Genomic DNA, 24,830 nt, shown 5'->3' with positions numbered 1-24,830 from the left:
TTTTAGCCCATGCCTCATAATTCCAATATTTAAAGTCTTTGTCAGTCTGTTTTTTGTTGTCTGTTGTCTCTGCTAATTCTTGCTTATTTAGTTTCCTTGTGTACCTGATTGTCTTTGAAAATATGAACATTGCATTTAAAAAAATTTTTATAGAAATGATTTAGCCTATGATGAAGGTATCTTATTTAAGAGAGGACTTGGGGGCACCTGGGTGGCTCAGTCGGTTAAGCGTCCGACTTCAGCTCAGGTCATGACCGTACAGTTTGTGAGTTCAAGCCCTGCGTCAGGTTCTGTGCTGACAGCTCGGAGCCTGGAGCCTCCTTCGGATTCTGTGTCTCCTCCTCTCTCTGCCTCTCCCCAACTTGTGCTCTGTCTCTGTCTCTCAAAAATAAATAAATGTAAAAAAAAAAAAATTAGAAAACAAAGAGAGGACTTGTATTCTTTGCTTCTGCCAAGCACCTGGAGGCACCACTAATCCAGAATTATTGCAACCTAAGTTCAAGGTTTGAGATTCACTGAGCCAGGCTGAATACAAACAGTAAATATTCAAGGGCTTTGGGGTCCCAGTATCTTGTGGGGCAGGATTTCCCATTAGACTTCTAATTGTGTACACAGTTTTGCTATCTAGCCCCCTTACATTGCATGTCTATCAAGATGAAGATTCTGATTTTTACCAATTGACAATTCCTTTAGGGCAGAACAGCTTCCACATTTGGATTCCCATTTTCCTTTACCTCTCGTCTGGTAATTCCATACTATCTTTTCATAGCCTTGTATGTTTTAAGAATATTTTTAAGACCCAGATATTTTACTTCAATCTAATTGAAGATTAGATTTGGAGAATCAATCTAATTTAGCCTTAATTCTTTTTGGCTATTTTTTACTGGCTTTTACACTACCAGAACTATTAAGTCAGACTAACATTTTAAACATTTTTGACAAATGTTGAGAAACTGTCCTTCAGAGAGTTTGTGCCAATTTATACTTCTGTCAATAGGTTTAAGAATGCCACTTGCCATTCTCCTTTGACTATGTTCTTCACTTGTAAGAAGGTGTATTTGTCAGTAAGGTAAATGAAAAATATTGTTTTATTAAAATAAATATGTACTTAATTACTAATGAAGTTTAACATTTTGTAATCTGTTTATTTAAATTGTATTTCACCTTTATAATTTAACCTATTCAAATTTTGTTATTTTTCTTGGATCCTTTGGCTATCGTAAATCTGGTACCCATCTAGAAAAGCTGTATCAGTTGTTAAAATATTGAAATATTTCCATATCAATTAGCAAATAGCCATTCCTTTTCAAATGATCTCCACTTGACTCCCCTAGTCCCTCCCACCTCTCCCAATCACTACCTGTCTCCCCATTATCTATCAAGTAAAGAGTCAATATCTAACATACCAGAGGTCTTCAGGGTCCTGCTCTAGTCCTATGGCCAAAGTCAGTTCCGACTGGTTAGTAGTCATTTCACAAATACTGTTAAGTATTTTCATGTAACCCATGTGCATATATATTGAAAGCATTTTTCCCATTTGACAATAAGAGTTTAAAACACACCATACTGTGTTATTTTTCCTTCCATATCTTTTCCATAACTTTTATTTAAAATTAGTTGCTGTTTCTCTTGAAATTATTACCATTACTATAGCTATTTTCCTTTAAATTATCTTTCAGTGCTTAAAAATCTATAGAGGAATTTAGAAGATGTTCATTGAATTTTATTGTGTTCTGGAAATCCATCAAACATATGGTTATCCATTTGAATGCCTTTGGCAGATATCACAAATTCCAATTTTGTAAATGACAGTAGAAGCCCAAATAAATTAATAATTCATTTTGGACAAGTAGGAAAGTATTCTGGGCTAATTTTTATTTATGATATATTACCTACTGAAGAAGGAGTAAACTAATTTTTGTGGACTAAATTGTTTCATACTTGCCTACAATATTGATCTATAAAGATACCAGCTCTTTTATGGTCTTCTGCCAAATATATCAACTAGATATTATGATCTATTTTTTATGATTACTGTGTTTTAAATCTGATAACCACACCATTGCATTGTTATCCAGGCAACATCTTCCCAGCATTTCAATTATCTTAATCTCATGCAGACCCACATCAAAAGCTTTTACAAACATTTAGATATATTGTTTGTCCATGGAGTTTTCTTTATCCACAAACTTGTTGAGTAATTTTATAAGACCAAATAAATCAGATTTGCCTGGCATAATCTGTCTTCATAAACAAATGCTGTCCGCTGCCCATCACATTGTTATCTAAATGATTTCAGATCAATTTGGTTCACTCTAACTTGGGCAATTGCATTCTGCCAGCCCCAAACTCCCTCTGTTTTTCAATTGGAGACATTATTCTTCCTTTCACTTAACAAAGTGTTCTGTAAAGCAAGCAGGCAAGTATCTGAACCAATAAAGCCTAGTTTCCTGAAGATTTGTGTCTGATAGGCTAACTGAAACTATGTATTATATCCATGTCATAGCTTTAACTGGTGACATTATTACCTAAATCATTGTACTAGATGTCATAAGTAATATTTTGTGTTACATCAATAGGAAATGTGACAAAACAAAGAAGGTCTTCCTTTCGCGTGTACTTAATGGTACATACACTAGATTCCCTGCTACCTAATTAGATTTAGTTGAAATTGAGTTTTCTATCAGAGGTTAATAATGAGAAACAATGGATAGGAGATGATTTCACTGGAAAATTTGTTATATGTTATACTAAGGCAAAATGATCACTGTGCTTTCTTCAAGAAAAATTCTATATTTCAAGGTAAAGGAACGAACTATTCATTATTTACTATGCAAGTACATAAAACATAGAAATTGGTTCATGTTATTCCTCTCGCTTACATTTATATGATGTCCTTTGAAATCTGTGGCTCATCTACATTAAGTGACATTTGCCTAAAACTGTATGTTAACTTGTGGGCAATCAAAAGAAGCACTAGGCTAGCTAACACCCTTAATGGGCTTGCAAAGTAATTTTCCAAAAGGAGAGACAAACAACCTTCCACTTCCTTTTGGTGTTCTTATATCTTATATCTTAATTTCAACCAACCTCAGCTTGAACGGACATGTACAGTCCTTTGTTGTTCTTGTTAAATTTATTTATTTACTGAGGGGGGGAGGAAGAGGGAGGGAGAGAGAGAGGAAGAAGGAGAGAGAGCAAGTGGTGGGGGGGGGGGAGCAGAGGGGGGGGGGAGAGGGAATCCCAAGCTGACTCCACACTGTCAGCACAGAGCCTGATGGCAGGGCTCAAACTCACGAACTGTGACGTCATGACATGAGTCAAGATCAACAAGAGTCAGACGCTTAACTGAGCCACCCACATGCCCCCAGTGCTTTAAAACAAACAAACAAACAAACAAACCCAGATTCCACCCACTAGAAGAGTGTAGGTATAATTTTTTCCTTGGAAGCCATTTTGCTCAGCATTTATAGCACCAAATCCACATAGCTCAAGAAAGAGGAATTTGGAAGAAGACACTACAAGGCAGCATAAAAAGAATAAATAGAAAATTGTCATTATTTACTCACTGAAAATATCCCCTTTACAGATAGAGTTAAAGTTTCTTTATCCAATAATGAATTGATCAAAACCCAGGAGAAACACAAGACCAGAGTCAATATTTATAACATAAAATCATTATATTCTCTAATCTTCGTTGTTCTTATTGGTAAGTTTTTTTTAACTTAACAACATGATAGCTCATGAAATCAATTATAACATCTTTCTTGGTTTCTTATTTTCTATTGCCTAAATATCAACCATGCTTGTTTAGTGGAAGAAATGAAATACTGTGTGTGTGTGTGTGTGTGTGTGTGTTGGAATTGGTTATTAAAAAAAGACAGTATTATTGTGAAAGAGTAGGATAGAATGTCTCAGGGTTGGCTACATTTCCTTTACTTCCTTCACATTCCTCTAGGGAACTTACATAGAAATAATTAGAATATTGGCTTGACTGCTATTGTCTAACAGAGTTGCCTGTTGTTAATAAAAACTTTACCTGCCTCGGTACATTGTAACTACAGTGCTTATATGTGAGAAGTGCTATGGTTTAGGGGTGCCTGGGTGGCTCAGTTGGTTGAGCATCCGACTTCAGCTCAGGCCATGATCTCACAGCTTGTGAGTTCAAGCCCTGCATCGGGCTCTGTGCTGACAGCTCAGAACCTGGAGCCTGCTTTGGATTCTGTGTCTCCCTCTTTCTCTGCCCCTAACTCACTTGCATTCTGTCTCTGTCTCTCTCAAAAATAAATAAACATTAAAAAAAATTTTAAAGAAGTGTTATGGTTTAAAGATGGTAGAAATGTAAAGACTAAACCAAGAGAATTTTAACATTTTCAACTAAGGTTTCTCATCTGAACTATAGTACACAGTAAATTATTTGACTATTCTCCCAATTCTCCAAAGTATAGTACATAACTAATGCCACTCTAGATGCACAGGAGAAAAGTTAATTTGTTACATACAATGGATGCCTTAGGGCATTAGGGTTTAATTCTCCCCTAAACCAGTTAAGAAAGACTTACAGCTATATTTAAATATAATTCCTTAAATCTTACATTCAACTTCAAAATAAAGCTGAAACTAAGATGTAAGCAATTTTAATAATTGTAAATCTATTACGAATAAAGAGATTGATTTGCTCCCCAAAAAGGTTCATTGTGATTAAGCTGTTGAAGCTAGTTTAACAATGAAAGTAGCATTGTTACCTCAAATCTTTTATGAAACAAGAAAATAGGGTGCTAGTTAATTTTAAAAAGAGCCACACAGTATATTCATTAGCACTAACTGCTTGAAAAGTCCTAACTTGGTGTTAAGATCAATAGGTTTTATTCCTCGTTTGGTCAGAAACTTATTGACAACCTAACTTTCTAAATGTTTGGACTTCCAACACTCTGTTAAAAAATGTAAAAACAAATAACTATAAGCACCCCTTTTCTCATGGGAATGTTGAGCCTTCATGTCTTTACATAAAGGAAATCAGTATATATTTATCTTTTATACATTATTTATAAATAAGAAACTAGGACTTCAGTATTTATTCTTATTGAGCTATTGCATCTATCTTCCTTGGGCAGAACGCTTTAAAGAAAGTTTCAAAATGATACAGAAAGCAGGCAAGGAGGGAAAGGAAAAACAATATTTGTATAAATAACGGCATAGAGCTGAAACATACTGGATATCCATTAGTATATTTTTTAAGAGCCCATGCCCATAAATACATAATATTTCAACTGAGAAGGTTTGTACAGATACACTCTGTAGAGATGTATATGGCGTACAACTACGAACATGTTTTGGACAATTATGTGTGAAACCCTGATCATGACCATTTTCACTGAACAACTCTACTAGGGGTGGAGGATTCTCTGAAACTGAAATTGCTATTTGCACGATGTGGTGCATTGAAGCAATTCAAGGCTTTCGTTCCACTTCACTGGAAATGAAGATTCACTATATTAACGTTCTCTAGACACTTATGTGCTAGGAAATTATGCTCCTCAATTACAAATTCTTCCAGCCTTCTCTCTCTTTGCTTCTCGGTTTTCAAGTCTCATTTCAAACACTCCACAAAATATTTGGCTTCACTTGGCATAAAAGAAGCAAACCCCTGCGCCTCTTTCCCCCACCTTTCTATGGAGATAATAACACTCGCCTCTCTCATAAAAGTATTGTGAGGCATAATATTTTGTAAAGCACTTTAAAAACCTTAGATATGAGAGCTAATGGAAATAAAAACTGTATTGCCATCTATTCTCCCAGCTCCTCTCAAGCTGGCCATTTTCTTTTTTGTTTATTTTTTTTCTCTTCGTTTGGATGCTAAGAAGAAATATTGTTTTGCTAGTGAATGCTGGAGCTTAGATTACCTCCAACTTCCTTCCACTTCTATTTCTTTGTGACCTCTTCTGGTTTCACTACTAAAGAATCATAGATTGCTTCCAAGCACGCACCCAGAACTGACTCAGATACGTTCTGCTTTGTTGCTGGAGCAGCTGTATATGGTCTAATCTCAACAACCGAGGGCCCTTTCAGATACTAATTCATAACTTAAGTCTTCATGATGGCATCACTGGACACTATCATCACTACATGCCACTACATGACCTTCTATTCATGCCCTGTATCCACAAGTCCAGTATCTATACTAATGGAATACATCATCTCTCTCATTGCCTTGTGAACGCCCTTGAGGGGAGTGACTGGGTCGCTCTACAAAGTAGCCAGCACGGTGTTTTAGTCATAGCGGGTATTCAATAAATGATTTAAAATGATTAAACAAAACTAGATTTTAGGTTTCTTAAGCTAGCTGCCCGGCAGAAGCCTTTAGTGCCAAATTGGACGCAGCCTAGACACGGGGCTGTCCATTTCCAATCTAAAGTAATCCACGTGTTGGGAACTGCTTGATAAGGCTCTAGGAGTTAATCTGGAATGTTTTTTATGTATGTGCAAGCCAAATCCTGACTCAACTCTTCTCGCTGAAACTGAATAAAGACTCCATTGTATGATTTAAAGATATGACCCCCTTTTCTATCTACTATACAACCATCTCTTCAGAAAAGTACTCTTGGAATGCATCAAAGTACATGATAAAAGAACACCATAAAAACTGTACCTAAAGTACACAATGAAAGGATGACGTTGAGTAAATTAGTTAGCCAGAGAGGCCTTGAAGTTGGAGAGACTCCGTTTCCTGTCCCAGCTGTGCAATTTGCTAGCTGTGCGACACTGAATGATTTACTTAACCTCTCTGAACCTGAATCCTCATCCTTAAAATAATATTTTACTTGAAGTGTTGTGAAGATCGTTTTACTATAAATAATACCGACACGTGTCTGACCCCATGTAGAAGCTCAGTAAATGTCATTCTCCTTAGTTTTAGAAAACACAGTGTGCAAAATTATGAAAATGAACTAGAGAGTCACCTTAACCAAAGTAACAATGAAACACTTACTCTTGCAAATTGCCCTAGGGAAAACCTGGGAGACTGAACAACAGAGGTTTGTTTTTGTTTTTGTTTTTTAATCAGTGATTGGGCAGGAAACCACAACTTTCTCTCTGTCCCTTCACACCCTTGGTTGGGCTCAGAGGATGAAAACTTTGATCAAAGAATTACAAATCAAGAATATAAAACCACTGAGTCTGAATAAAATTCTTTCTGATTTTCTCATAAGGTTGCTCCCTGAGATGGAAGAACTCGAACTACCAAAAGTCCTCTGATCACGTAGCCAGTTTCCATAAAACAGGAAAGAAGGAACGCCATGAGGTCAGCAATTGATCTAATTATAGAATTCCCATGTCTTGCTCCTACAGGCTCCATGTAGGAATTAGGACTAAGTACTGGATTCTAAATTAGAATAATATTTTCTTCCAGAATGTTGGGGAAAAGCTAAAAGAGGCAGAGTTACTCTACCTCCTCTATCCCCAGGTTCTTTTTTAAAAAATTAAGTGGAGGATTATCAAAGAATACATTTTAGATCCCAACAATTTTTCAGGCATCTCAGAAATTTATGATCACAAATATCAGGAAAATGTGACCACAAATCACAATAGGAGTAGATCACGTAACTGCTCTTTTCCTCAAAACTGCCTGAAGAACAAAGTCACAGAAGACATTTTAGAAAAATTAAAGATACAGACAGATAGCTGGTAGTAATAGACCGACAGATAAGAATTATTAGTGAAATCCCATCATAGGAGGGTCCTCTAGGGTGAAGGATGTCAAACTTAATGCTTCAAAAGAGATTAAAAACATATTTGAAGTGACAGTTCCTGATCAGTCAAATAAATAGGTGAAGATTTACCCGTGGGGAGAAACAAAGTCTCTCAGTTTGTCTCAGCCTACCTGAGCTAATACAAATAATTATTACATTTTCCAAACAGAAGCACTGACGACTTGGAATTCTAAGAGTACATGACCCCTTATAGTAAGAGATTGGACAAATGAATGTTGCAAAGCACACGGTTCAGAACACAGTGCCATTTTTTATTACATGTAGGTTAAATAGCTGACAATGAGGACATTTGAAGTAATTGACAGGAACTAAATATTTTGGGAAGTCTTAAGTCAGTAGTAGTATTGAATGAGGCTTTCCTTCTACTTCTATTCTTAGGATGTTGCTAAAATTCAAGAGGTCACAGGTAGAAAAATAATTTGGTTGGTAGAGTATTAACACTGATTATATTCTGGGTCCGCTGATTTTTCTTTCCCTTTTTGTGAATGTGTACACAACAGGAGAAAAGAAGAGAAAGAATTTCTAACCTGCTATAAAAACAACTCATTTAGCCTAAAAATGTGTTGTGCAGTTTGACAATATTGAAAAATATTTGGAGACAGCCTCGATTTCTTAAGTCTCTGTAGAAAAGCAAAATAGCACTCACAGATTTTTCTGTAGTGCTTAATTCTGGGATGAAATTTTAATTCTCTTAAATTATATCTCTTATCAAGTGGATTATGCAATTCTAATGCAAACTTCCACATTATTTCAGCTTTTCTCTGATTTTCTACAAAATTTATAAATCTGTACCTTACCTTGTGTAAATGGCATGTTCTGGATTGTGTTGTTCTCATTTGTTATTGCTATTGCTTTTTGTGTGTATGTATTTTCATATAGATTATTATACTCTCTTTACAGCTGCGATGACCCATATCTTTCACATCTTGATGTGACCCACAGCATCTAAAACAGTGGAGTATTTACCATGTTTTCAGTGGCTTGACTTGAATAAAATGTTTATAAAGGACTTTAAAGGTCCTATGTCTATTTCTGTCTTCAGGATCACACATCAGTCTAGAGAGATACAATGAGTCCTTTTGTTAAATGCCAGGAAACAGTGGTTTCTACCACCTCTAAAGGCAGTCCTGTCTAATATTAAAAGTCCTTACCAAAAGGAAATTATTTATATATGTGTACATATATAGAAATATATGCAAAAATCCTTTATTTTATCCAAAAAGCTGCAAATGGCACTTGCTACATATTTTTTAGGAAATGTACCTTATAAGGCTTCATTTTGCAGCATATCAGGGAAAAATCAATGGGATAATTAGTGAAGAGAAGGGGGGAAATATTAATGAATCTAGAAGGCATGAATGACTATTAAGAATAGCATTTTAATCCCCAGCATGAGATTTTAAAGGTGAAGATATGAAGTTAACCTTTTAATACAATGTTTTTAGTTTAGCAACACCTCTTCACTCAAGAACTGTGTGCCTTTGGGGCGCCTGGGTGGCTCAGTCGGTCAAACGTCCGACTTCAGCTCAGGTCATGATCTCATAGTTTGTGAGTTCAAGCCCCACATCAGGCTCTGTGCTGACAGCTCAGAGCCTGGAGCCGGCTTTGGATTCTGTCTCCTTCTCTCTCTGACCCTCCCCACTTGTGCTCTGTCTCTCAAAAATTAATAAATGAAAAAAAAATTACAAAAAAAAAAAAAGAACTGTGTACCTTCCAGTGGACCTTTAATGTTCTCACCACACACACACACACACACAGAAGGTAACTCGGTGAGGTGATGGATGTGTTGACTAACCTTACTGTGGTATTCATTTCACAATTTATACATCTATCAATCACGTTGTGTACCTCAAACTCACACAGTGTTAGATGTCAATTATATCTCAATAAAGCCAGGGAAAAACTGTATACCTCAAAATAAATGAAATTGGGGTTCAAGGAGACTTCAAGTCCATTCAAAATATGAAGATGCCCAATGACTATAAATTACTAAACTTTTAGCAATCTGTCTCTTTCTCTGACATCTGATTAAAGTGTTATATATTAATTATTGTTTTGAGCAAAGGCCCCCAATTTCACTGAGTTCACCAGCTCTAGACGCCTACAAATATGTTTTGCTATAAATTACTGGCACTGTTTCTGTTGATATTCAGCATAATCAAACATTTGTAAGCATGCTGTCTTTTCAATCTGTTCAGCTGATGCACTTTACCTGATCTTTTATTAAAGTAATCAAAACACTTGCTGTGTCGCATCTAATGAATGTTGCATGTATGATTAAGTGCTTTCATTCATATTGCAAGTTTGATTTAATGTAATCTGCCTTTCAGACAGCCATTAGCCTAGCTCCTACATGAATTCGATTAATTGGCTGAATTCTTCCAGATGTCCATTAAGCATTACAGGAATTTCTATGTAGAAACAGCAGGGACTGTCTAGCACAGAAGCAAACAATGAAATGTTATATTGCTGCCATGACTTACAAAAAGCTGGATTCATTTTCATTAATAAAACATCTGTACTCCTGCACAGCTATGCATTGAGATGCATTTATTTTATATGTTTATTTCTCTTATGACTGTAAATAGAGAGTTAAATAGAAGCACATTTACTGATATGTAGGCCCAGGGTTTAGCGGATGCTGATTGACAAAACGGCTCAATTCTGAAAGTTTACAGAAGGTCCTAAACAGAAGAAAATAAACGAACAGACACCTGTTTGAAATAGAATTAAAGATTGTCTGGGATTACAGCAACAGTATGACATTAGAGACTTATTTTGAAATGGCTTTATTGTCCTACATGCTCCCATATTCTTTAAAGAAAATGACAAATGTGGTTCTTGCTGGGATGACGCGTGCAGCTGCTTTAAGAAGCTTTTGTTTGTTTTTAGTTTTGTATTGTTAGTTCTTAAAAAGCAGGGAGAGATTTAGCCTCGTGCAGGCCTAGCCCAGCACATTTTACCACTTAAGTGCTCTTGACCAATCATTTGGGAGGCTTACCACAATAATGGAAACAAAAAGTAAGTTTCAGATGAAACCAGAATTAGGAACAATGACATATTTTCTAACAGCAAATATTCATCATAAAATTAAGATGGTAATGACTTTTTGTGTCTCTTTTACAAGGACCTACAAGTTGATTTTTACATATTGAAGGTGGAAATCTTTTCTTAGGTCTAGAATTTTAGGAAATTATTATATTGTAACCACATATCATCCAGACTATAAAGACATGTAGTGTTTGAACTTTAAGACTAAATTGCCCTGTGCTGGCTTCAGCAGCATGTATAGTAAGACTAAAATGCCTTTTATCCTTTCTTTGCACAATTAGACAAAATATGTAATATAGAGAGGAGAAAAGTAATTTTCTCATAATATACATGCAAATCATTAACTGTAACATAAATACTCTAAAACAATTGACCTTTGAAATTTTAAGTTTTACCCGAAATAACTTCTCTATTAGTAGTTTCTACTTTATGGGGGCTTTTATTTAAAAAGTGATTCTTGGGGCACCTGGGTGGCTCAGTCAGTTGAGCATACAACTTCAGCTCAGTCATGATCTCATGGTTTGTGAGTTTGAATCCTGCATCGGACTCTGTGCTGACAGCTTACAGCCTGGAGCCTGCTTCATATTCTGTGTCTCCCTCTCTCTCTGCCCCTCCCTGGCTCATTCTCTGTCTTTCTCAGTCTCTCAAAAATAAATAAACATTAAAAAAAATTTTTTAATTAAAAAATGATTCTTTATTACCTAGTGGTTTATTTTAAGTGTGAGCTGGTGGTATTATATTAACTGGAAGAAGACATCTTTTAGGATCAGTCATATAAGCCATGATAATAAGATGATGGCAACAGAATTTCAAAGATGGGACTTGAACAGACATTATCTTCCTTGATCAGAAGTTTGTTATAAAATTTTGGAGGGACAGAAAAATCCTATAAAGGAAAATAATTGGTGCTAATATGCAGATTTAAAAATACAAATTTAAAAATACTCACTGAGAAATATTTGAGTTTACCATCTTTTTCACAGTCGTTCAGCAAAAATTCATTGAACACCTACTACAGAAATACAAAGCCATATAAACCACAGTCCCTGAACTCACCAGGAAAAGAAAACATGTAAGTACAAGGCAAGAACCATAATAAAAGTTGTTCGAAGTCCTACAACAGGGGCGCCTGGGTGGCTCAATCAGTTGAGTGACCGATTCTTGATTTCAGCTCAGGTCATGATCTCACAGTCATGAGATCAATCAAACCACATGTTGAGGTCTGCACTGGGCGTGGAGCCTACTTAAGATATTCATTCTCTCTCTCTCTCTCTCTCTCTCTCTCTCTCTCTCTCTCTCCCCTCTGCCCCTCCCCGACTTGTGCGCAGGCAGGTTCTCTCTCGCTCACACATGGTCTCTCTCAAAAAAAAGTCCTACAACAACGTAAAAGTGGGAATGTTCCTCTTGATTCCCTCAAGCTTCTCAGAAGACTTCTGAGCTGCATCTTAAAAGATAAATAGGAGTAGACATTCAAAATAAGGAGAGGAAGTAGGGAACATAAGGTGTCTCAGGTACCAAGAATGGTGCATACTGGGATAGGGGGGAGCATCTGCCCCAATCCCCAGTCCCAATGTTTCCCTTCATGTCAAGGGACATCGGTTAGAGTAACATTCCTGGATTCTTTCCTTCCTCTCCCTCACTCATTCCTCATCAGGGGAAAAGGAATGACTTCATTGCTGAAAAGTGATTACTGAAGGACCAAGAACTTGATATGCTTAAGCTCAGATGCCTTCTTCCTCCCTCCTCTTTCTGATCCACCTGGTCTGCTCTTGGCCTCAAGTAAGCTTAGAAGATTGGCCCCTGAGAGAAGAGGCCAGTAATTATCTCATTCTTCCAGGGACAAGATGGGTCAGTGTGTCTAGAGTTCAAAATTAAAAAGCCCCTTATTTTCCACACCTAAGTCACATTCTTCTATCTAGCCATCATTAGTAATGAATGTGATATTTTGCTCTTAAACTGCCTCCTTTATCTTTATCAGTTGTCTTGGGACTCAGGGAATTGGGATGCTATTTATTGTCCTCCCGCCAAAAACCCCGACGCTCAAGACATGTACAAGCCTAGAGCCATGAGAGTCACACTAGGAGTGTTGAGTGTTGGATGATTCAGAGAGGTGAACAATGAGACTGGGAAAGAAAGGAGGCCATGTTGCAAAAGCCACCAAGCCTCAACAAGAATTCGCTAAAAAACTTTGTAGCAATTATGAAGATGAAGATGTTATCTAGGAAAACTGGCTAAATGCCCTAATAGAGCGTTATTGGCTGTGGTCCCGGCTTCTCAGGCTCTGACTCTAAAGCTTTACTATGCATTAGGATCATTTGGAGACCTTAGTAAAATGCAAATCTTGAGCCCTACCCTCAAAGATTCTGATTCAGTATGAATACAGTGTGAGTCCAGGAATCTGTATGGTTAACAAGCCCCCTAGGTGATGTTCATGCTGGATTTTTAAAAACCACCCTTGGAGGAATGCTATTTGAGGGTCTGAGTTTCTACTTTATGATTCAAGAAATTCAATTTTGTGAGAATACCAGAAGATGTTCAGATTCATGATAACCCAATTCCCAAAATATTTAAACATAAACCAGAATACTGATTTATTTATAGTAAGAACTGTAACTTTAAAAGGACTGGAGTTCTTAGAACCGTAGAATGCACATTCTCTCCCTGTAGGAAAACCCATATGGGAAACCACATTATAACAGAAAGTTGCTTGATCACCTTGTAATCAAGTAGTGGACTTAGCTGGAGGACCTTTACTAATGGCATCAGGCTAGTCTGATGTACTCATCTCTTCCAGTACTGGAAGCTGCTGGACAGAGACCCTTGCCCAGTACTGTAATGCAAACATATGGGCAAATCCCTACTCTTGAATTCTCCTTTTTCTAGGCTTCTTTTTTTTTTTAATGTTTATTTATTTGAGAGGGACAGAGAGAGAGAGAGAGAGAGACAAAGCTCAAGCAGGGGAGGGGCAGAGAGAGAGGGAGACACAGAATATGAAGTAGGCTCCAGGCTCTGAGCTCTCAGCGCAGCTTTTTCCAGGCTTCTTTAGGTAACAATAAATATAATTGATAAGGTTACAGATTTAGATATACTAATAGAATCTTATTTCCTTGAAAACATCCTGTTACCACCTTGAATAGATTTGAATGCTCCCAGAATTCACCTACCTGTTTACAGAGTAGTATTGAGGGCTGCTGACTAGTTCTATAAATGAATGCCAGCTTTACAATGTCAGAGATCTTGCCTTTCTGCTCACTTTATCCCAGGTGCTTAAAATGGCGCTGGACATAAAAGAGTAGTCAATAAACCTATTTCGAATGAATCAATGACTGGTCTCATGTGTTACATGACCATTTTTTCAGTTTTATCCTCAGAGGGAAACCCTAATTCCAAAATCTAATGTATATTACTGTTGCCCCTGTGGATTAGCCACACACCTCAACAAAATGCCTAAAGCAATATCAGTTGCTTTTGTTACAATTTTGTGAGAGGCACGTTATATGTTGTCAGAACTTGTTTTGAGTTTTAGCACCAATCTCTGAAGAGTTGATGCTCTGTGAGTTCCCAACTGGTTAAAAGGAATAGGAAATCTCCGCTTGCTCAGAAATAGAAGAGACATGGAGCTGACCAAATGCTATTTCTTTTTGTATTTGTATTCTGTTAGCATTTGTGATGGATGGCTAACTCTGAGAACTTTTTCCTTGGTGTGTAAGTGAATGTCACCCAACACTCTCTGTAACCTCTTCACAACAAATGTAAGGAGGAAGTTCCTTAGCTTCGGAGCGTAAGAAATGTTGATAAATATTATGAAGCTCCAACTAATTAAAAATGAAATGCAGCCAGCTAAGCTCCAGCCATTTTTAATTTACAATATTGCTTTGCTTCTGAGGCAAATGTGGACAAGTCACAACTTCTTTTGATGCCTGAGGGATTGAAAAAATTAAATCAGCAGGATTGGCTATTGATGTTTTCTAGCAAATGTTTTGAAATCTCTGCCTTTCATCCATCTTGCAGGAAAACAGGATTGCCTTGTGAGCCTTCAAAGATATTAATTCCTTTAATAAATCCTGATTTGTATGTTGAAAACTTCCAACGGTTAGCTTTCTGTAGCAATCTCAACATCAGGGGTAAATGTTGCCCGCAGGCAGACTCCCAATTTTTTTCCAAGTATCATCACTCTTAGTCTGAAACTAGAGCTACGCTACAACAGATGAAACACACCTTCTGTTCAGCCTCTTTTCGTAACATTTCTTTGTTATATTGTTTGCAAGGCAAATTTCATGACAGGCTGTTTGCTTTCCTGGTGATCAGCACTTAATGAGATAAAGCACAAACATAAGCAGTGACTGTCCCAGTTCTGGGCTTTGATCCCTGCCCCTCTAACCAACGTTGAAAAACAGTGAGAGCAACTTGAAATTCTAAAAATATGGTGAATATTTGTCACACAGTAAGCCAATCAGAGCTGCATCCAATAAAAAGAACAATAAATCGAATATAGGAAGTTAAAACACAAATGCACGGAGATAATACCATGAGTACAGGCTCTTAAACTAACTGCCTGTGGGCTTGAGGGTGGAGGAAAGCTGACCCCATTGGGAAGATGCCATGTACAGCACCTATCTCTCCAATAATTTCCACCACAGTGACATACAAACATAGTAGAAATAAGAGGAGAGCAACAAAACCATTAGATGACCCTATGGAGGACAGCATTATTTCAGGGGGGGGTTCTTTTATTAAAAGGAAGCATTTATGACATTGGTTTAAAATGTTCTGGAGAATTTCTCCTTGAAACTCCTGCTAAGGGAGTATATAGCAATGTGGCTCTGCTGAAAAACAAGTGTAAAGTTTTCTTTTTTTTTCCTCAAGCCATTAAAAAAAAAAAAGATAAATAAACTGGTTTTTGTGGGAGAGAGAGAAGCTAAATAGTAATAAATAAATGAGCCAACACCTTGCCCTTGGAGACTAAACTAAAGACGGAGGGTCTGGAGAGCAACTGACTTTAGAAAGGAAGACAATTGGGGCGCCCGGGTGGCTCAGTCGGTTAAGTGTCTAACTTTGGCTCAGGTCATGATCTCAAAGTTTGTGAGTTTGAGCCCTGCGCCGGGCTCTGTGCTGACAGCTCAGAGCCTGAAGCCTGCTTCGGATTCTCTGTCTCCCTCTCTCTCTGCCCCTCCCCTGCTCATGCTCTGTCTCTCTCTGTCTCAAAAATAAATAAAACATTAAAAAAATTTTTTTAAAAAAAGAAAGGGAGACAACAAAGAAAAAAAACTAGTGCAGAGAGCAGTATTAGAAAGGTTTTGAGGGACAAATTGAAAGCTTGTGACTTAGCAGGGCCTAGTGTCTCTTTTCCATGAAGAATCTTTATCATTCTGGAATGAATGACTTCCTTTAGACTGATATTTTCTGGAAGTTACTAGATTAACTCTACATAAATAAGCAATATTGGCACAAGACTACTAGTCACGGAACTTTATGTTTAAAGATATATTTTATTGTTCCTTTTTTCTTTTTAAATTTTTTTAATTTTATTTTTTATTTTTAAAAATTTACATCCAAATTAGTTAGCATACAGTGAAAGAATGATTTCAAGAGTAGATTCCTTAATGCCCCTTACCCATTTACCATTTAGCCCATCCCCCCTCTCACAACCCCTCCAGCAACCCTCAGCTTGTTCTCCATATTTATGAGTCTGTTCTGTTTTGTCCCCCTCCCTGTTTTTATATTATTTTTCTTTCCCTTCCCTTATGGTCATCTGTTTTGTCTCTTAAAGTCCTCATATGAGTGAAGTCATATGATTTTGTCTTTCTCTGACTAATTTCACTTAGCATAATACCCTTCAGTTCCATCCACGTAGTTGCAAATGGCAAGATTTCATTCTTTTTGATTGCCGAGTAATACTCCACTGTGTGTGTGTGTGTGTGTGTGTGTGTGTGTGTGTGTGTGTGTAACATATTCTTTATCCATTCATCCATCGATGGACATTTGGGCTCTTTCCACACTTTGGCTATTGTTGACCGTGCTACTATAAACATGGGGGTGCATGTGTCCCTTCGAAACAGCACACCTGTATCCCGTGGATAAATGCCTAGTAGTGCAATTGCTGGGTCATTTATTCATTTTTGAGAGACAGAGACAGAGCACTAGTTGGGAAGGGGGAGAGAGAGAGGGAGACACAGAATCTGAAGCAGGCTCCAGGCTCTGAGCTGACAGCACAGAGCCTGATGTGGGGCTCAAACTCACAAGCCATGAGATCATGACCTGAGCCAGAGTCAGACGCTTAACCAACTGAGCCACCCAGGCATCCCATATTGTTCCTTTTTTCTTAACAAGGTATAATAATGAAAAGTTAAACATTAAACACTTTAAAAATCCTATTTTTCAGGGACACCTGGGTGGCTCAGTTGGTGGAGTATCTGACTCTTGATTTCAGCTCATGATCTCACTATTCAGGAGTTTGAGCCCCTCATCAGGCTCCATGCTTATAGCAAGGAGACTGGGATTCTCTCCCTCTCCCTCTCTCTCTCTCTCTCTCTCTCTCTCTCTCTCTCTCTCTGCCCCTCATCCCTGACAGGCACATGAGCACACACACACATGCTCTCTCTCTCTCAAAAATAAACATAAAAAAATAATAAAAATTCTACTTTTTCAGATTAACTACCTGATTATACACAGTATAGAAAAATATGCGTGCATACATATAAGTACACAATTACAAAAACTAAATCAGGTGTGTACATTATTGTTGCCAAACTTAACCATTTGTTAACTTAAACAGCATGGTCTGTCTTTATTGAAGCAAAATACTTAGGATTAAAAATGTTAGAGGCACCTGGGTGCCTTCATTTCACTTCATCTTCTGGCCTTCAAGGAAACCTCTGAAGGGCTAGAGACTTCAAGGACCATAGATGATAAGGTATACAGTCTCTGCAAAAATAGTCTGGAAAAGTCACTAACCCACAGGCTCAGTCGGTTAAGTGTCAGACTTTGGCTCAGGTCATGATCCTGCGATTCACAAGTTCGAGCCCCTCATCGGGCTCTGAGCCTGGAACTTGTTTCAGATTCTGTGTCTCCCTCCCTCTCTGCCCTTCCCCTGCTCATGCTCTGTCTTTCGCTCTCTCTCTCTCTCTCTCAAAAATCAATAGTTTTTTTAAAAGTTAGAATTTCCATAAGTAAATTTTAATTTCATTACTGAAGAGTTATACTTACACTTTACTACATGTTAAAATATATATTATTATCCTTCACAAGAGAACTCTAAAGAGAACTCTAGTTACATTTATTACTCACTACTTTACTACTCACCCTCAGAGTTTCTGCTTCTCTAAGTCTGAGGAAGATTCTGAACACCTGTTTTTTAAAAATTCCACAGGCAAATGTAATGTGCAGCCAGGATAGAAAACTGTGAATTTAAAGGAGGCTGAATGTAGAAATTACGGTCATAATTGGGAACAACATCTTTCATTAAAAGTCGAAATAAACTGGACACGTAAGTAGGCCTCAAAGTATTCCAGAAATACTGGGTCAGTACAGAAATTAGAGGTGCTTTGTAAACCAACAGTTTGATGTATTTAATGCTAACGGTGATGATGTCAATAAAATGGTGGAGTAGGCAGTTCTGAGCTCTTATTCCTCAACAGAAACATTGAAAAACAAGCAGAAATTATCAGAACCAACTTTGTTAGAACTCTGGAAAACACACGTTTACAGCAACCAAGTAAACCATCAAGAAAAAGACAACTTGAAAACAGTAGAAAAGCCTTGTGGCATTTGTACTTGCTCTCACCTCATGTCCACCCACGCATGGTGACAGTGGTGAAGTAGCAGCCGCCATGTTCCTAGTGTGGGTCCTGGTTCCAGGGCAAGCAGAGCAGACCTTATCTGCAAATTATTGTGTCTGTCTATTCTAACCTGTGTGAGACTACCTGAAGGACTGACCCCAGTGCTTGTCTCTGTTTGGACCAACTCAGAACTCAGGCCAGGTGCCTGAACAAGGCAACTCAACCCACAGAACTCAACCCACAGATGCCTGGAACAAGGAATTTAGGTTCATACATAAACTACCTAAGGCCCAGGAAGGAAAAACTGAGGGAGAAAGGAGTCTTGGCAAATTAGAACATTCAAAAGCACCCATACATACATGGAATAAGGAACGTTCAGGGGAATTTAGAAGGCCACACGAGGGTTTTTGGTCCGGGGGCAAGACATATGCTCAGAAAAGAGTTGAGAGGACCCTAAGTTTTCATCTCAGGCTGATCCCTGGGCTCAGTGTGACCTGTTTAAGTGCTGGAGTGTCCCAGCACAGAGTCAGTCTGCAAAGACTGGAAGAGGTGTTTGGTGGGTGTGGGTTTTTTTCTATTTTTTTTTTAATTGGGAGGGGGTGGCAATGTCACTTTATTTTTTTTATGTCACTTTAAAATTAATTTATTTCATTTCATTTCACTTCATCTTCTGGCCTTCAAGAAAACCTCTGAAGGGATAGAGACTTCAAGGACCACAGATGATAAGGTATACAGTCTCTGCAAAAATAGTCTGGAAAAGGCACTAAACAACAGACTACTACAGCCTTCATCAATCAAAAAATAAAAACTGTATGCCTTGTGATATTTGTTAAAAACTGGGCACTTGAGGCGCACCTGGGTGGCACAGTTAAGCATCTGACTCTTGATTTAGGCTCAGGTCACGAACACACAGTTTGTGAGTTTGAGCCCTGTGCCAGGCTCCACGCTGACAGTGTGGAGTCTACTTGGGATATTCTCTCTCCCTCTCTCTCTTCCCCTTCCCCACTTGTCCTCTCAAATAAACAAACATTAAAAAAAAATTTTAAACAACAAAAAAACAGGCATTTAAATATTACAATATGGTAATTCTGGAAATCAGATTCTCCTCCTTTTCTAGGGCTTACTGACACATCTGATATGTCATTTGCAAATATCTTCTCCCATTCTGTCAGTTGCCTTTTAGTTTTGCTGATTGTTTCCTTCACTGTGCAAGAGCTTTTTATTTTGATGAGGTCCCAATAGTTCATTTTTGTTTTTGTTTCCCTTGCCTCTGGAGATGTGTTGAGTAAGAAGTTGCTGTGGCCAAAATCAAAGAGGTTTTTGCCTGCTTTCTCCTTGAGGATTTTGATGGCTTCCTATCTTATGTTTAGGTCTTTCATCCATTTTGAGCTTAGTTTGTGTATGGTGTAAGAAAGTGTTCTAGGTTCATTTTTCTGCATGTCTCTGTCCAGCTTTCCCAGCACCATTTGCTGAAGAGACTGTCTTTATTCCATTGGATATTCTCCCCTGCTTTGTCAAAGATTAGTTGGCCATACGTTTGTGGGTCCATTTCTGGGTTTTCTATTCTGTTCCATTGATCTGAGTGTCTGTTTTTGTGCCAGTACCATACTGTCTTGATGATTACAGCTTTGTAATACATCTTGAAGTCCAGGATTGTGATACCTCCAGCTTTGGTTTTCTTTTTCAAGATTGCTTTGGCTATTCCCGGTCTTTTCTGGTTCCATACAATAGGATTGTTTGTTCTAGCTCTGTGAAGAATGCTGGTGTTATTTTGATAGGGATTAAATTGAATATGCAGATTGCTTTGGGTAGTATTGACCTTTTAACAATATTTGTTCTACCAATCCATGAGCATGGAATATTTTTCCATCTTTTTGTGTCTTCTTTAACTTATTTCATAAGCTTTCTATAGTTTTTGAGTGTATAGATTTTTCACCTCTTTGGTTAGGTTTATTCCTAGGTATTTTATGTTTTGGGGTGCATTTGTAAAGGGGATCAATTCCTTGACTTCTCTTTCTGTTGCTTCATTATTGGTGTGGAAAAATTGTTTTTCAAATTTACATGGAACTGCAAGGAAATGTGAATAGCCAAAACAATCTCGAAAAAGAAGAACAAAACTGGAAGACTCACACATCTCAATTTCAAAACTCACTACAAAGCTACAGTAATCAAAACAATGTGATACTGGCATAAGGACAGATACATAGACCAATGGAATAAAATTGAGTCTCCAGAAATTAACCCATACACTTATGGCCAAATGATTTTTTACAAGGGTGCCAAGTCCATTAAATGGGGGGAAGAATAGTCTTTTCAACAAGTGGTGTTGAGACAACTGGATTTCTACATGCAAAAGAATGAAGTCAGACCTTTCTCTTATATATAAAAATTAACTCAAAGTGGATCAATGATCTAAAATAAGTATAAGAGCTAAAACCACAAAATTCTTACAAGAAGGCATAGGAGTAAATATTCATGATCTTGGATTTGGCAATGACTTCAAAAGCCTGAACAACAAAATTTTTAAAATATATAGGACTTCATCAAAATGTTAAGCTTTTGTGCATAAAAAGACATTATCAAAGAAGTGAAAAGACAACCTACAGCATGGTAGAAATATTTGCAAATCATATATCTGATAAGGATTTATTATCCACAATATATAAAGAACTTCTACAACTCAACAACAAAAAGAAAACACAATTCAAAAATGGGCACAGGACTTGAATAGATATTTCTCCAAAGAAGATATACAAATGGCCAACAAGCACATTAAAAGATCCTCAACATCATTAGTTATTAGAGAAATGCAAATCAAAGCCACAATAAAATGCCATTTCACACCTACTATGATGGCTATAATTTTCTTAATGGAAAATAAGCGTTATCAAGGATGTGAAAAATTCAGAACCCTTGTGCCTCACTGGCAGGAATGTAAAATGGTGCAGCCACTATAGAAAACATTTCGATAGTTCCTCAGAAAGCTACAATACAATTACAAAATGACCCAGCCAACAACTGCATTCTTTCTAGGCATATACCCCAAAAAATTAAAACAGATACTTATACACAATGTTGATTGCAGTGTTATTTGCAATAGCCAAAAATGGCAACAACCGAAGTTCCATCACCAGATGAATGGATAAACAAATGTGTTATATATATACACTGGAATATTTTTTTACCCTTAAAAAGGAATGAAATTCTGAAACCTACTACTACATAGATGAACCTTGAAAACATTATGTTAAGTGAAATAAGCCAAACACAAAAGGACAAAATATTCTTCCACTTCTGTAAAATATTTAAATGGCCAACAGTATATGAAAAGGTACTCAAAATCACTAACCATCAGAAAAATCCAAATCAAACCACAATGAACTATCACTTCACACGTCAGAATGGCTGTCATCAAAAAGACAAGAGACAACAAGTGTTGGTGAGGATGTGGAGAAAGGGAACCCTCGTGTCCTGTCTGTGGAAATGTAAACTGGTGTGGCCGCTATGGAAAACAATATGGAGGTTCCCCAAAAAATTAAAAATAGAACTACCATATGAACCAGGAATCCCACTTTTGCGTATAGATCCAAAGAAAATAAAATCACTATCTCAAAGAGGTATCTGTACCACAATGGTCACTGCAGCATTATATACAATAGCCAAGACATGTAAACAACTTAAGTGACCATAAATAGATGAATGGATGAAAAAGTTGTGGTATACATATACAATAGAGTATTATTCAGCCATAAAAAAAATGAGAAAATCCTACCATTTGTGACAACTGGATGGACTTCAAGGGCATTATGCTAAGTCAATAAGAAAAAAATACTGTGTGATCTGACTTATATGTGGAATCTAAAAAACAATAAACCCATAGAAAAAGGGATCAGGCTTGTGGTTACCAGAGGTGGAGGGTGGGGGAAGTGGGCACTGGAGGAAGTTGGTCCCAAGATATAAACTTCCAGTTATAAGATAAACAAGTATGACGGATGTAATGTACACCACAATGACTATAGCTAATGCTGCTGTAGGATATACAGGAAAGTCGTGAAGAATAAATCCTAAGAATTCTTATCACAAGGAGAATTTTTTTCCTTTTTCCTTTTCTTCTTTCATTTTATTTTATCTATAAGAGATGACGGATGTCAGCTCAACCTACTGTATTCATTTCACAACACATAAACTATCACATTGTACACCTTCAACTAATACAGTGATGTCTGTTAATTATTTCTCAATAAAACCAGAGAAAAAAGAAAGAAAACATGTTATATATGTACAATTTCACTATTATGTCAAATTATTCTGTACACCTTTAACTAATATAATGTAATATGCCAATTATTTCTCAGTAAGACTGAAAAAAGACCCTTTCCAAATGTTACCTTGACCCAGACCTATTATTAAAAATTCATTTTTACCCAGTGTGTGGGAAGGGGTGGGGGGTAGTCTAAAATAGACAAATTCATAGAAACAGAAAGTAGATTAGAGATTACTAGGAACCGGGTAGAAGGGGAAATGGGGAGTTATTTCTTAATGGTTACAGAGTTTCTGTGGTGATAAAGTTTTGGGAATAGACATGGTGATAGTTGCACAACACTGTGAATGTGATTAATGCCACCGAATTTTACATTTAAAGATGGTTAAAATAGTGAATTTTATATTATATATATTTTACTACAATAAAAAAAGAAGAGAAAGAAAAAAACTAACGGCTATGATTCAGGACAGTGCTTTCCTCTCTATAGAAAAGGGTCTAGGATACAATTGGCAGAGGTTTGTTCTGGTTAATTGTTTGCTTTAAAGATTTTACTTTAAGTAATCTCTAAACCCAACGTGTAGTCAACGTGGGGCTCGAGCCCACAACCCCGAGATCAAGAGTCACACATTCCACCAACTAAGCCAGCCAGGAGCCCCCAGTTCATTATTTATGTTCTATTCATCAAACTGATGGGTACCCGGATATTTTTAGTATATTTTCATACTTTTTATTATATTTTGCATACTATAATAAAAGCAGGGTGTTACAGAAGCACACAGATGTGTGCTTAAGCCCAAAGAAATGATCAGATATGGATTCCCAGAGAAGCCTAGACACAGCATACAACACTGTAAAAGTTCCGAGAGGTTAAAAACTATGTGCAATTTACCCACTATTCTATTCCCAATATCTGGCACATGAGTGGTACTCAATATTTGCTGAATTTTTAAAAATTCATGGCTATCACTGTAAGAAAATTTAATGTCTAAGAAAATCTGGATTCAGATAAATCTGGGTGATACTCTGTAAAAGATTTTACAATAGAATTCTTACATAAAACAAGCTCTTTTGGTGAATTTAAGTTATTATATGGTATATAAAAATATGATTTCCTTACAACTTTGAATAATAAGCCTGTATCATAGAATAAAATATAGGATAACAGTTAAAGGCCTGCACTTTGGAGTCCACAGCCTTACCCCTGATTTCCAGTCCTGCTACTTAGAAGTTATTTGACCTTGGACAAATCCTTGTCCTCTCTTGGTTGGCTTATATGTAAAAGAAGGATAATAGTACATATCTCACTGAGCTATTATGAGGATTAAATATGTAAAGCCACCAGTCTTATACTCAGTAAGTGGTTTCTCCAAAAAGGTAAAAACATAAATCTGACCAAAGAAATAATAAGTCTTTCCACTCATTTTTCAACTCATACACTCTGCTTATATGACACATCATTTGAACAAATCATTCGACACACATGTGACCAAATGTGACCAGTGCGCATTTAAGAAATGGCTGGCCAGGGGCACCTGGGTGGCTCAGTCAGTTGAGTGGCTGACTTCAGCTCAGGTCATGATCTCATGGTTTGTGATTTTGAGCCCCACGTCGGGCTCTGTGCTAACAGCTCAGAGCCTGGAACCTGCTTCAGATTCTGTGTCTCCCTCTCTTTCTGCCCCTCCCCTGCTCATGCTCTGTTTCTCTCTCTCTCTCTCTCTCTCTCTCTCTCTCTCTCTCTCTCTCTCTCAAAAACTAATAAACGTTAAAAAAAAATTAACCAAAAGGAAGAAATGTCTGGCCAGGATTAATTCTTCAATCTATAATGGATAGGACAAAGTTAACTAACGATGTCTGTAAACTCATCTGGATTTCCTCCAAATTGTGAGGAATTTTGGCCCTCGGTTCTGGCTTCAGTGAATAAGATTGCCCTAGGACTTTGAGAATTCATCAGGCACTGCTCTCAAGTTT

General features: G+C 37.2%; 1 long non-coding RNA gene across 1 annotated transcript in view; it reads left to right on the top strand.

Annotated features, from left to right (window-relative positions):
• Positions 1 to 7,231: 7,231 nt before the first annotated feature.
• The window catches only part of LOC122221299, a 54,955-nt gene continuing 37,356 nt past the window's right edge, over positions 7,232 to 24,830 (top strand). The window contains exons 1-3 of the long non-coding RNA XR_006203145.1: positions 7,232 to 7,300; positions 18,190 to 18,306; positions 19,281 to 19,325. This is a non-coding gene — a long non-coding RNA (uncharacterized LOC122221299). The remainder of the gene's footprint in view (positions 7,301 to 18,189; positions 18,307 to 19,280; positions 19,326 to 24,830) is intronic.

Source organism: Panthera leo, chromosome B3, assembly GCF_018350215.1.
Source record: "Panthera leo isolate Ple1 chromosome B3, P.leo_Ple1_pat1.1, whole genome shotgun sequence".
In the NCBI taxonomy this organism is placed as follows: domain Eukaryota; kingdom Metazoa; phylum Chordata; class Mammalia; order Carnivora; family Felidae; genus Panthera; species Panthera leo.
This window is presented reverse-complemented; position numbering and strand designations above follow the sequence as displayed.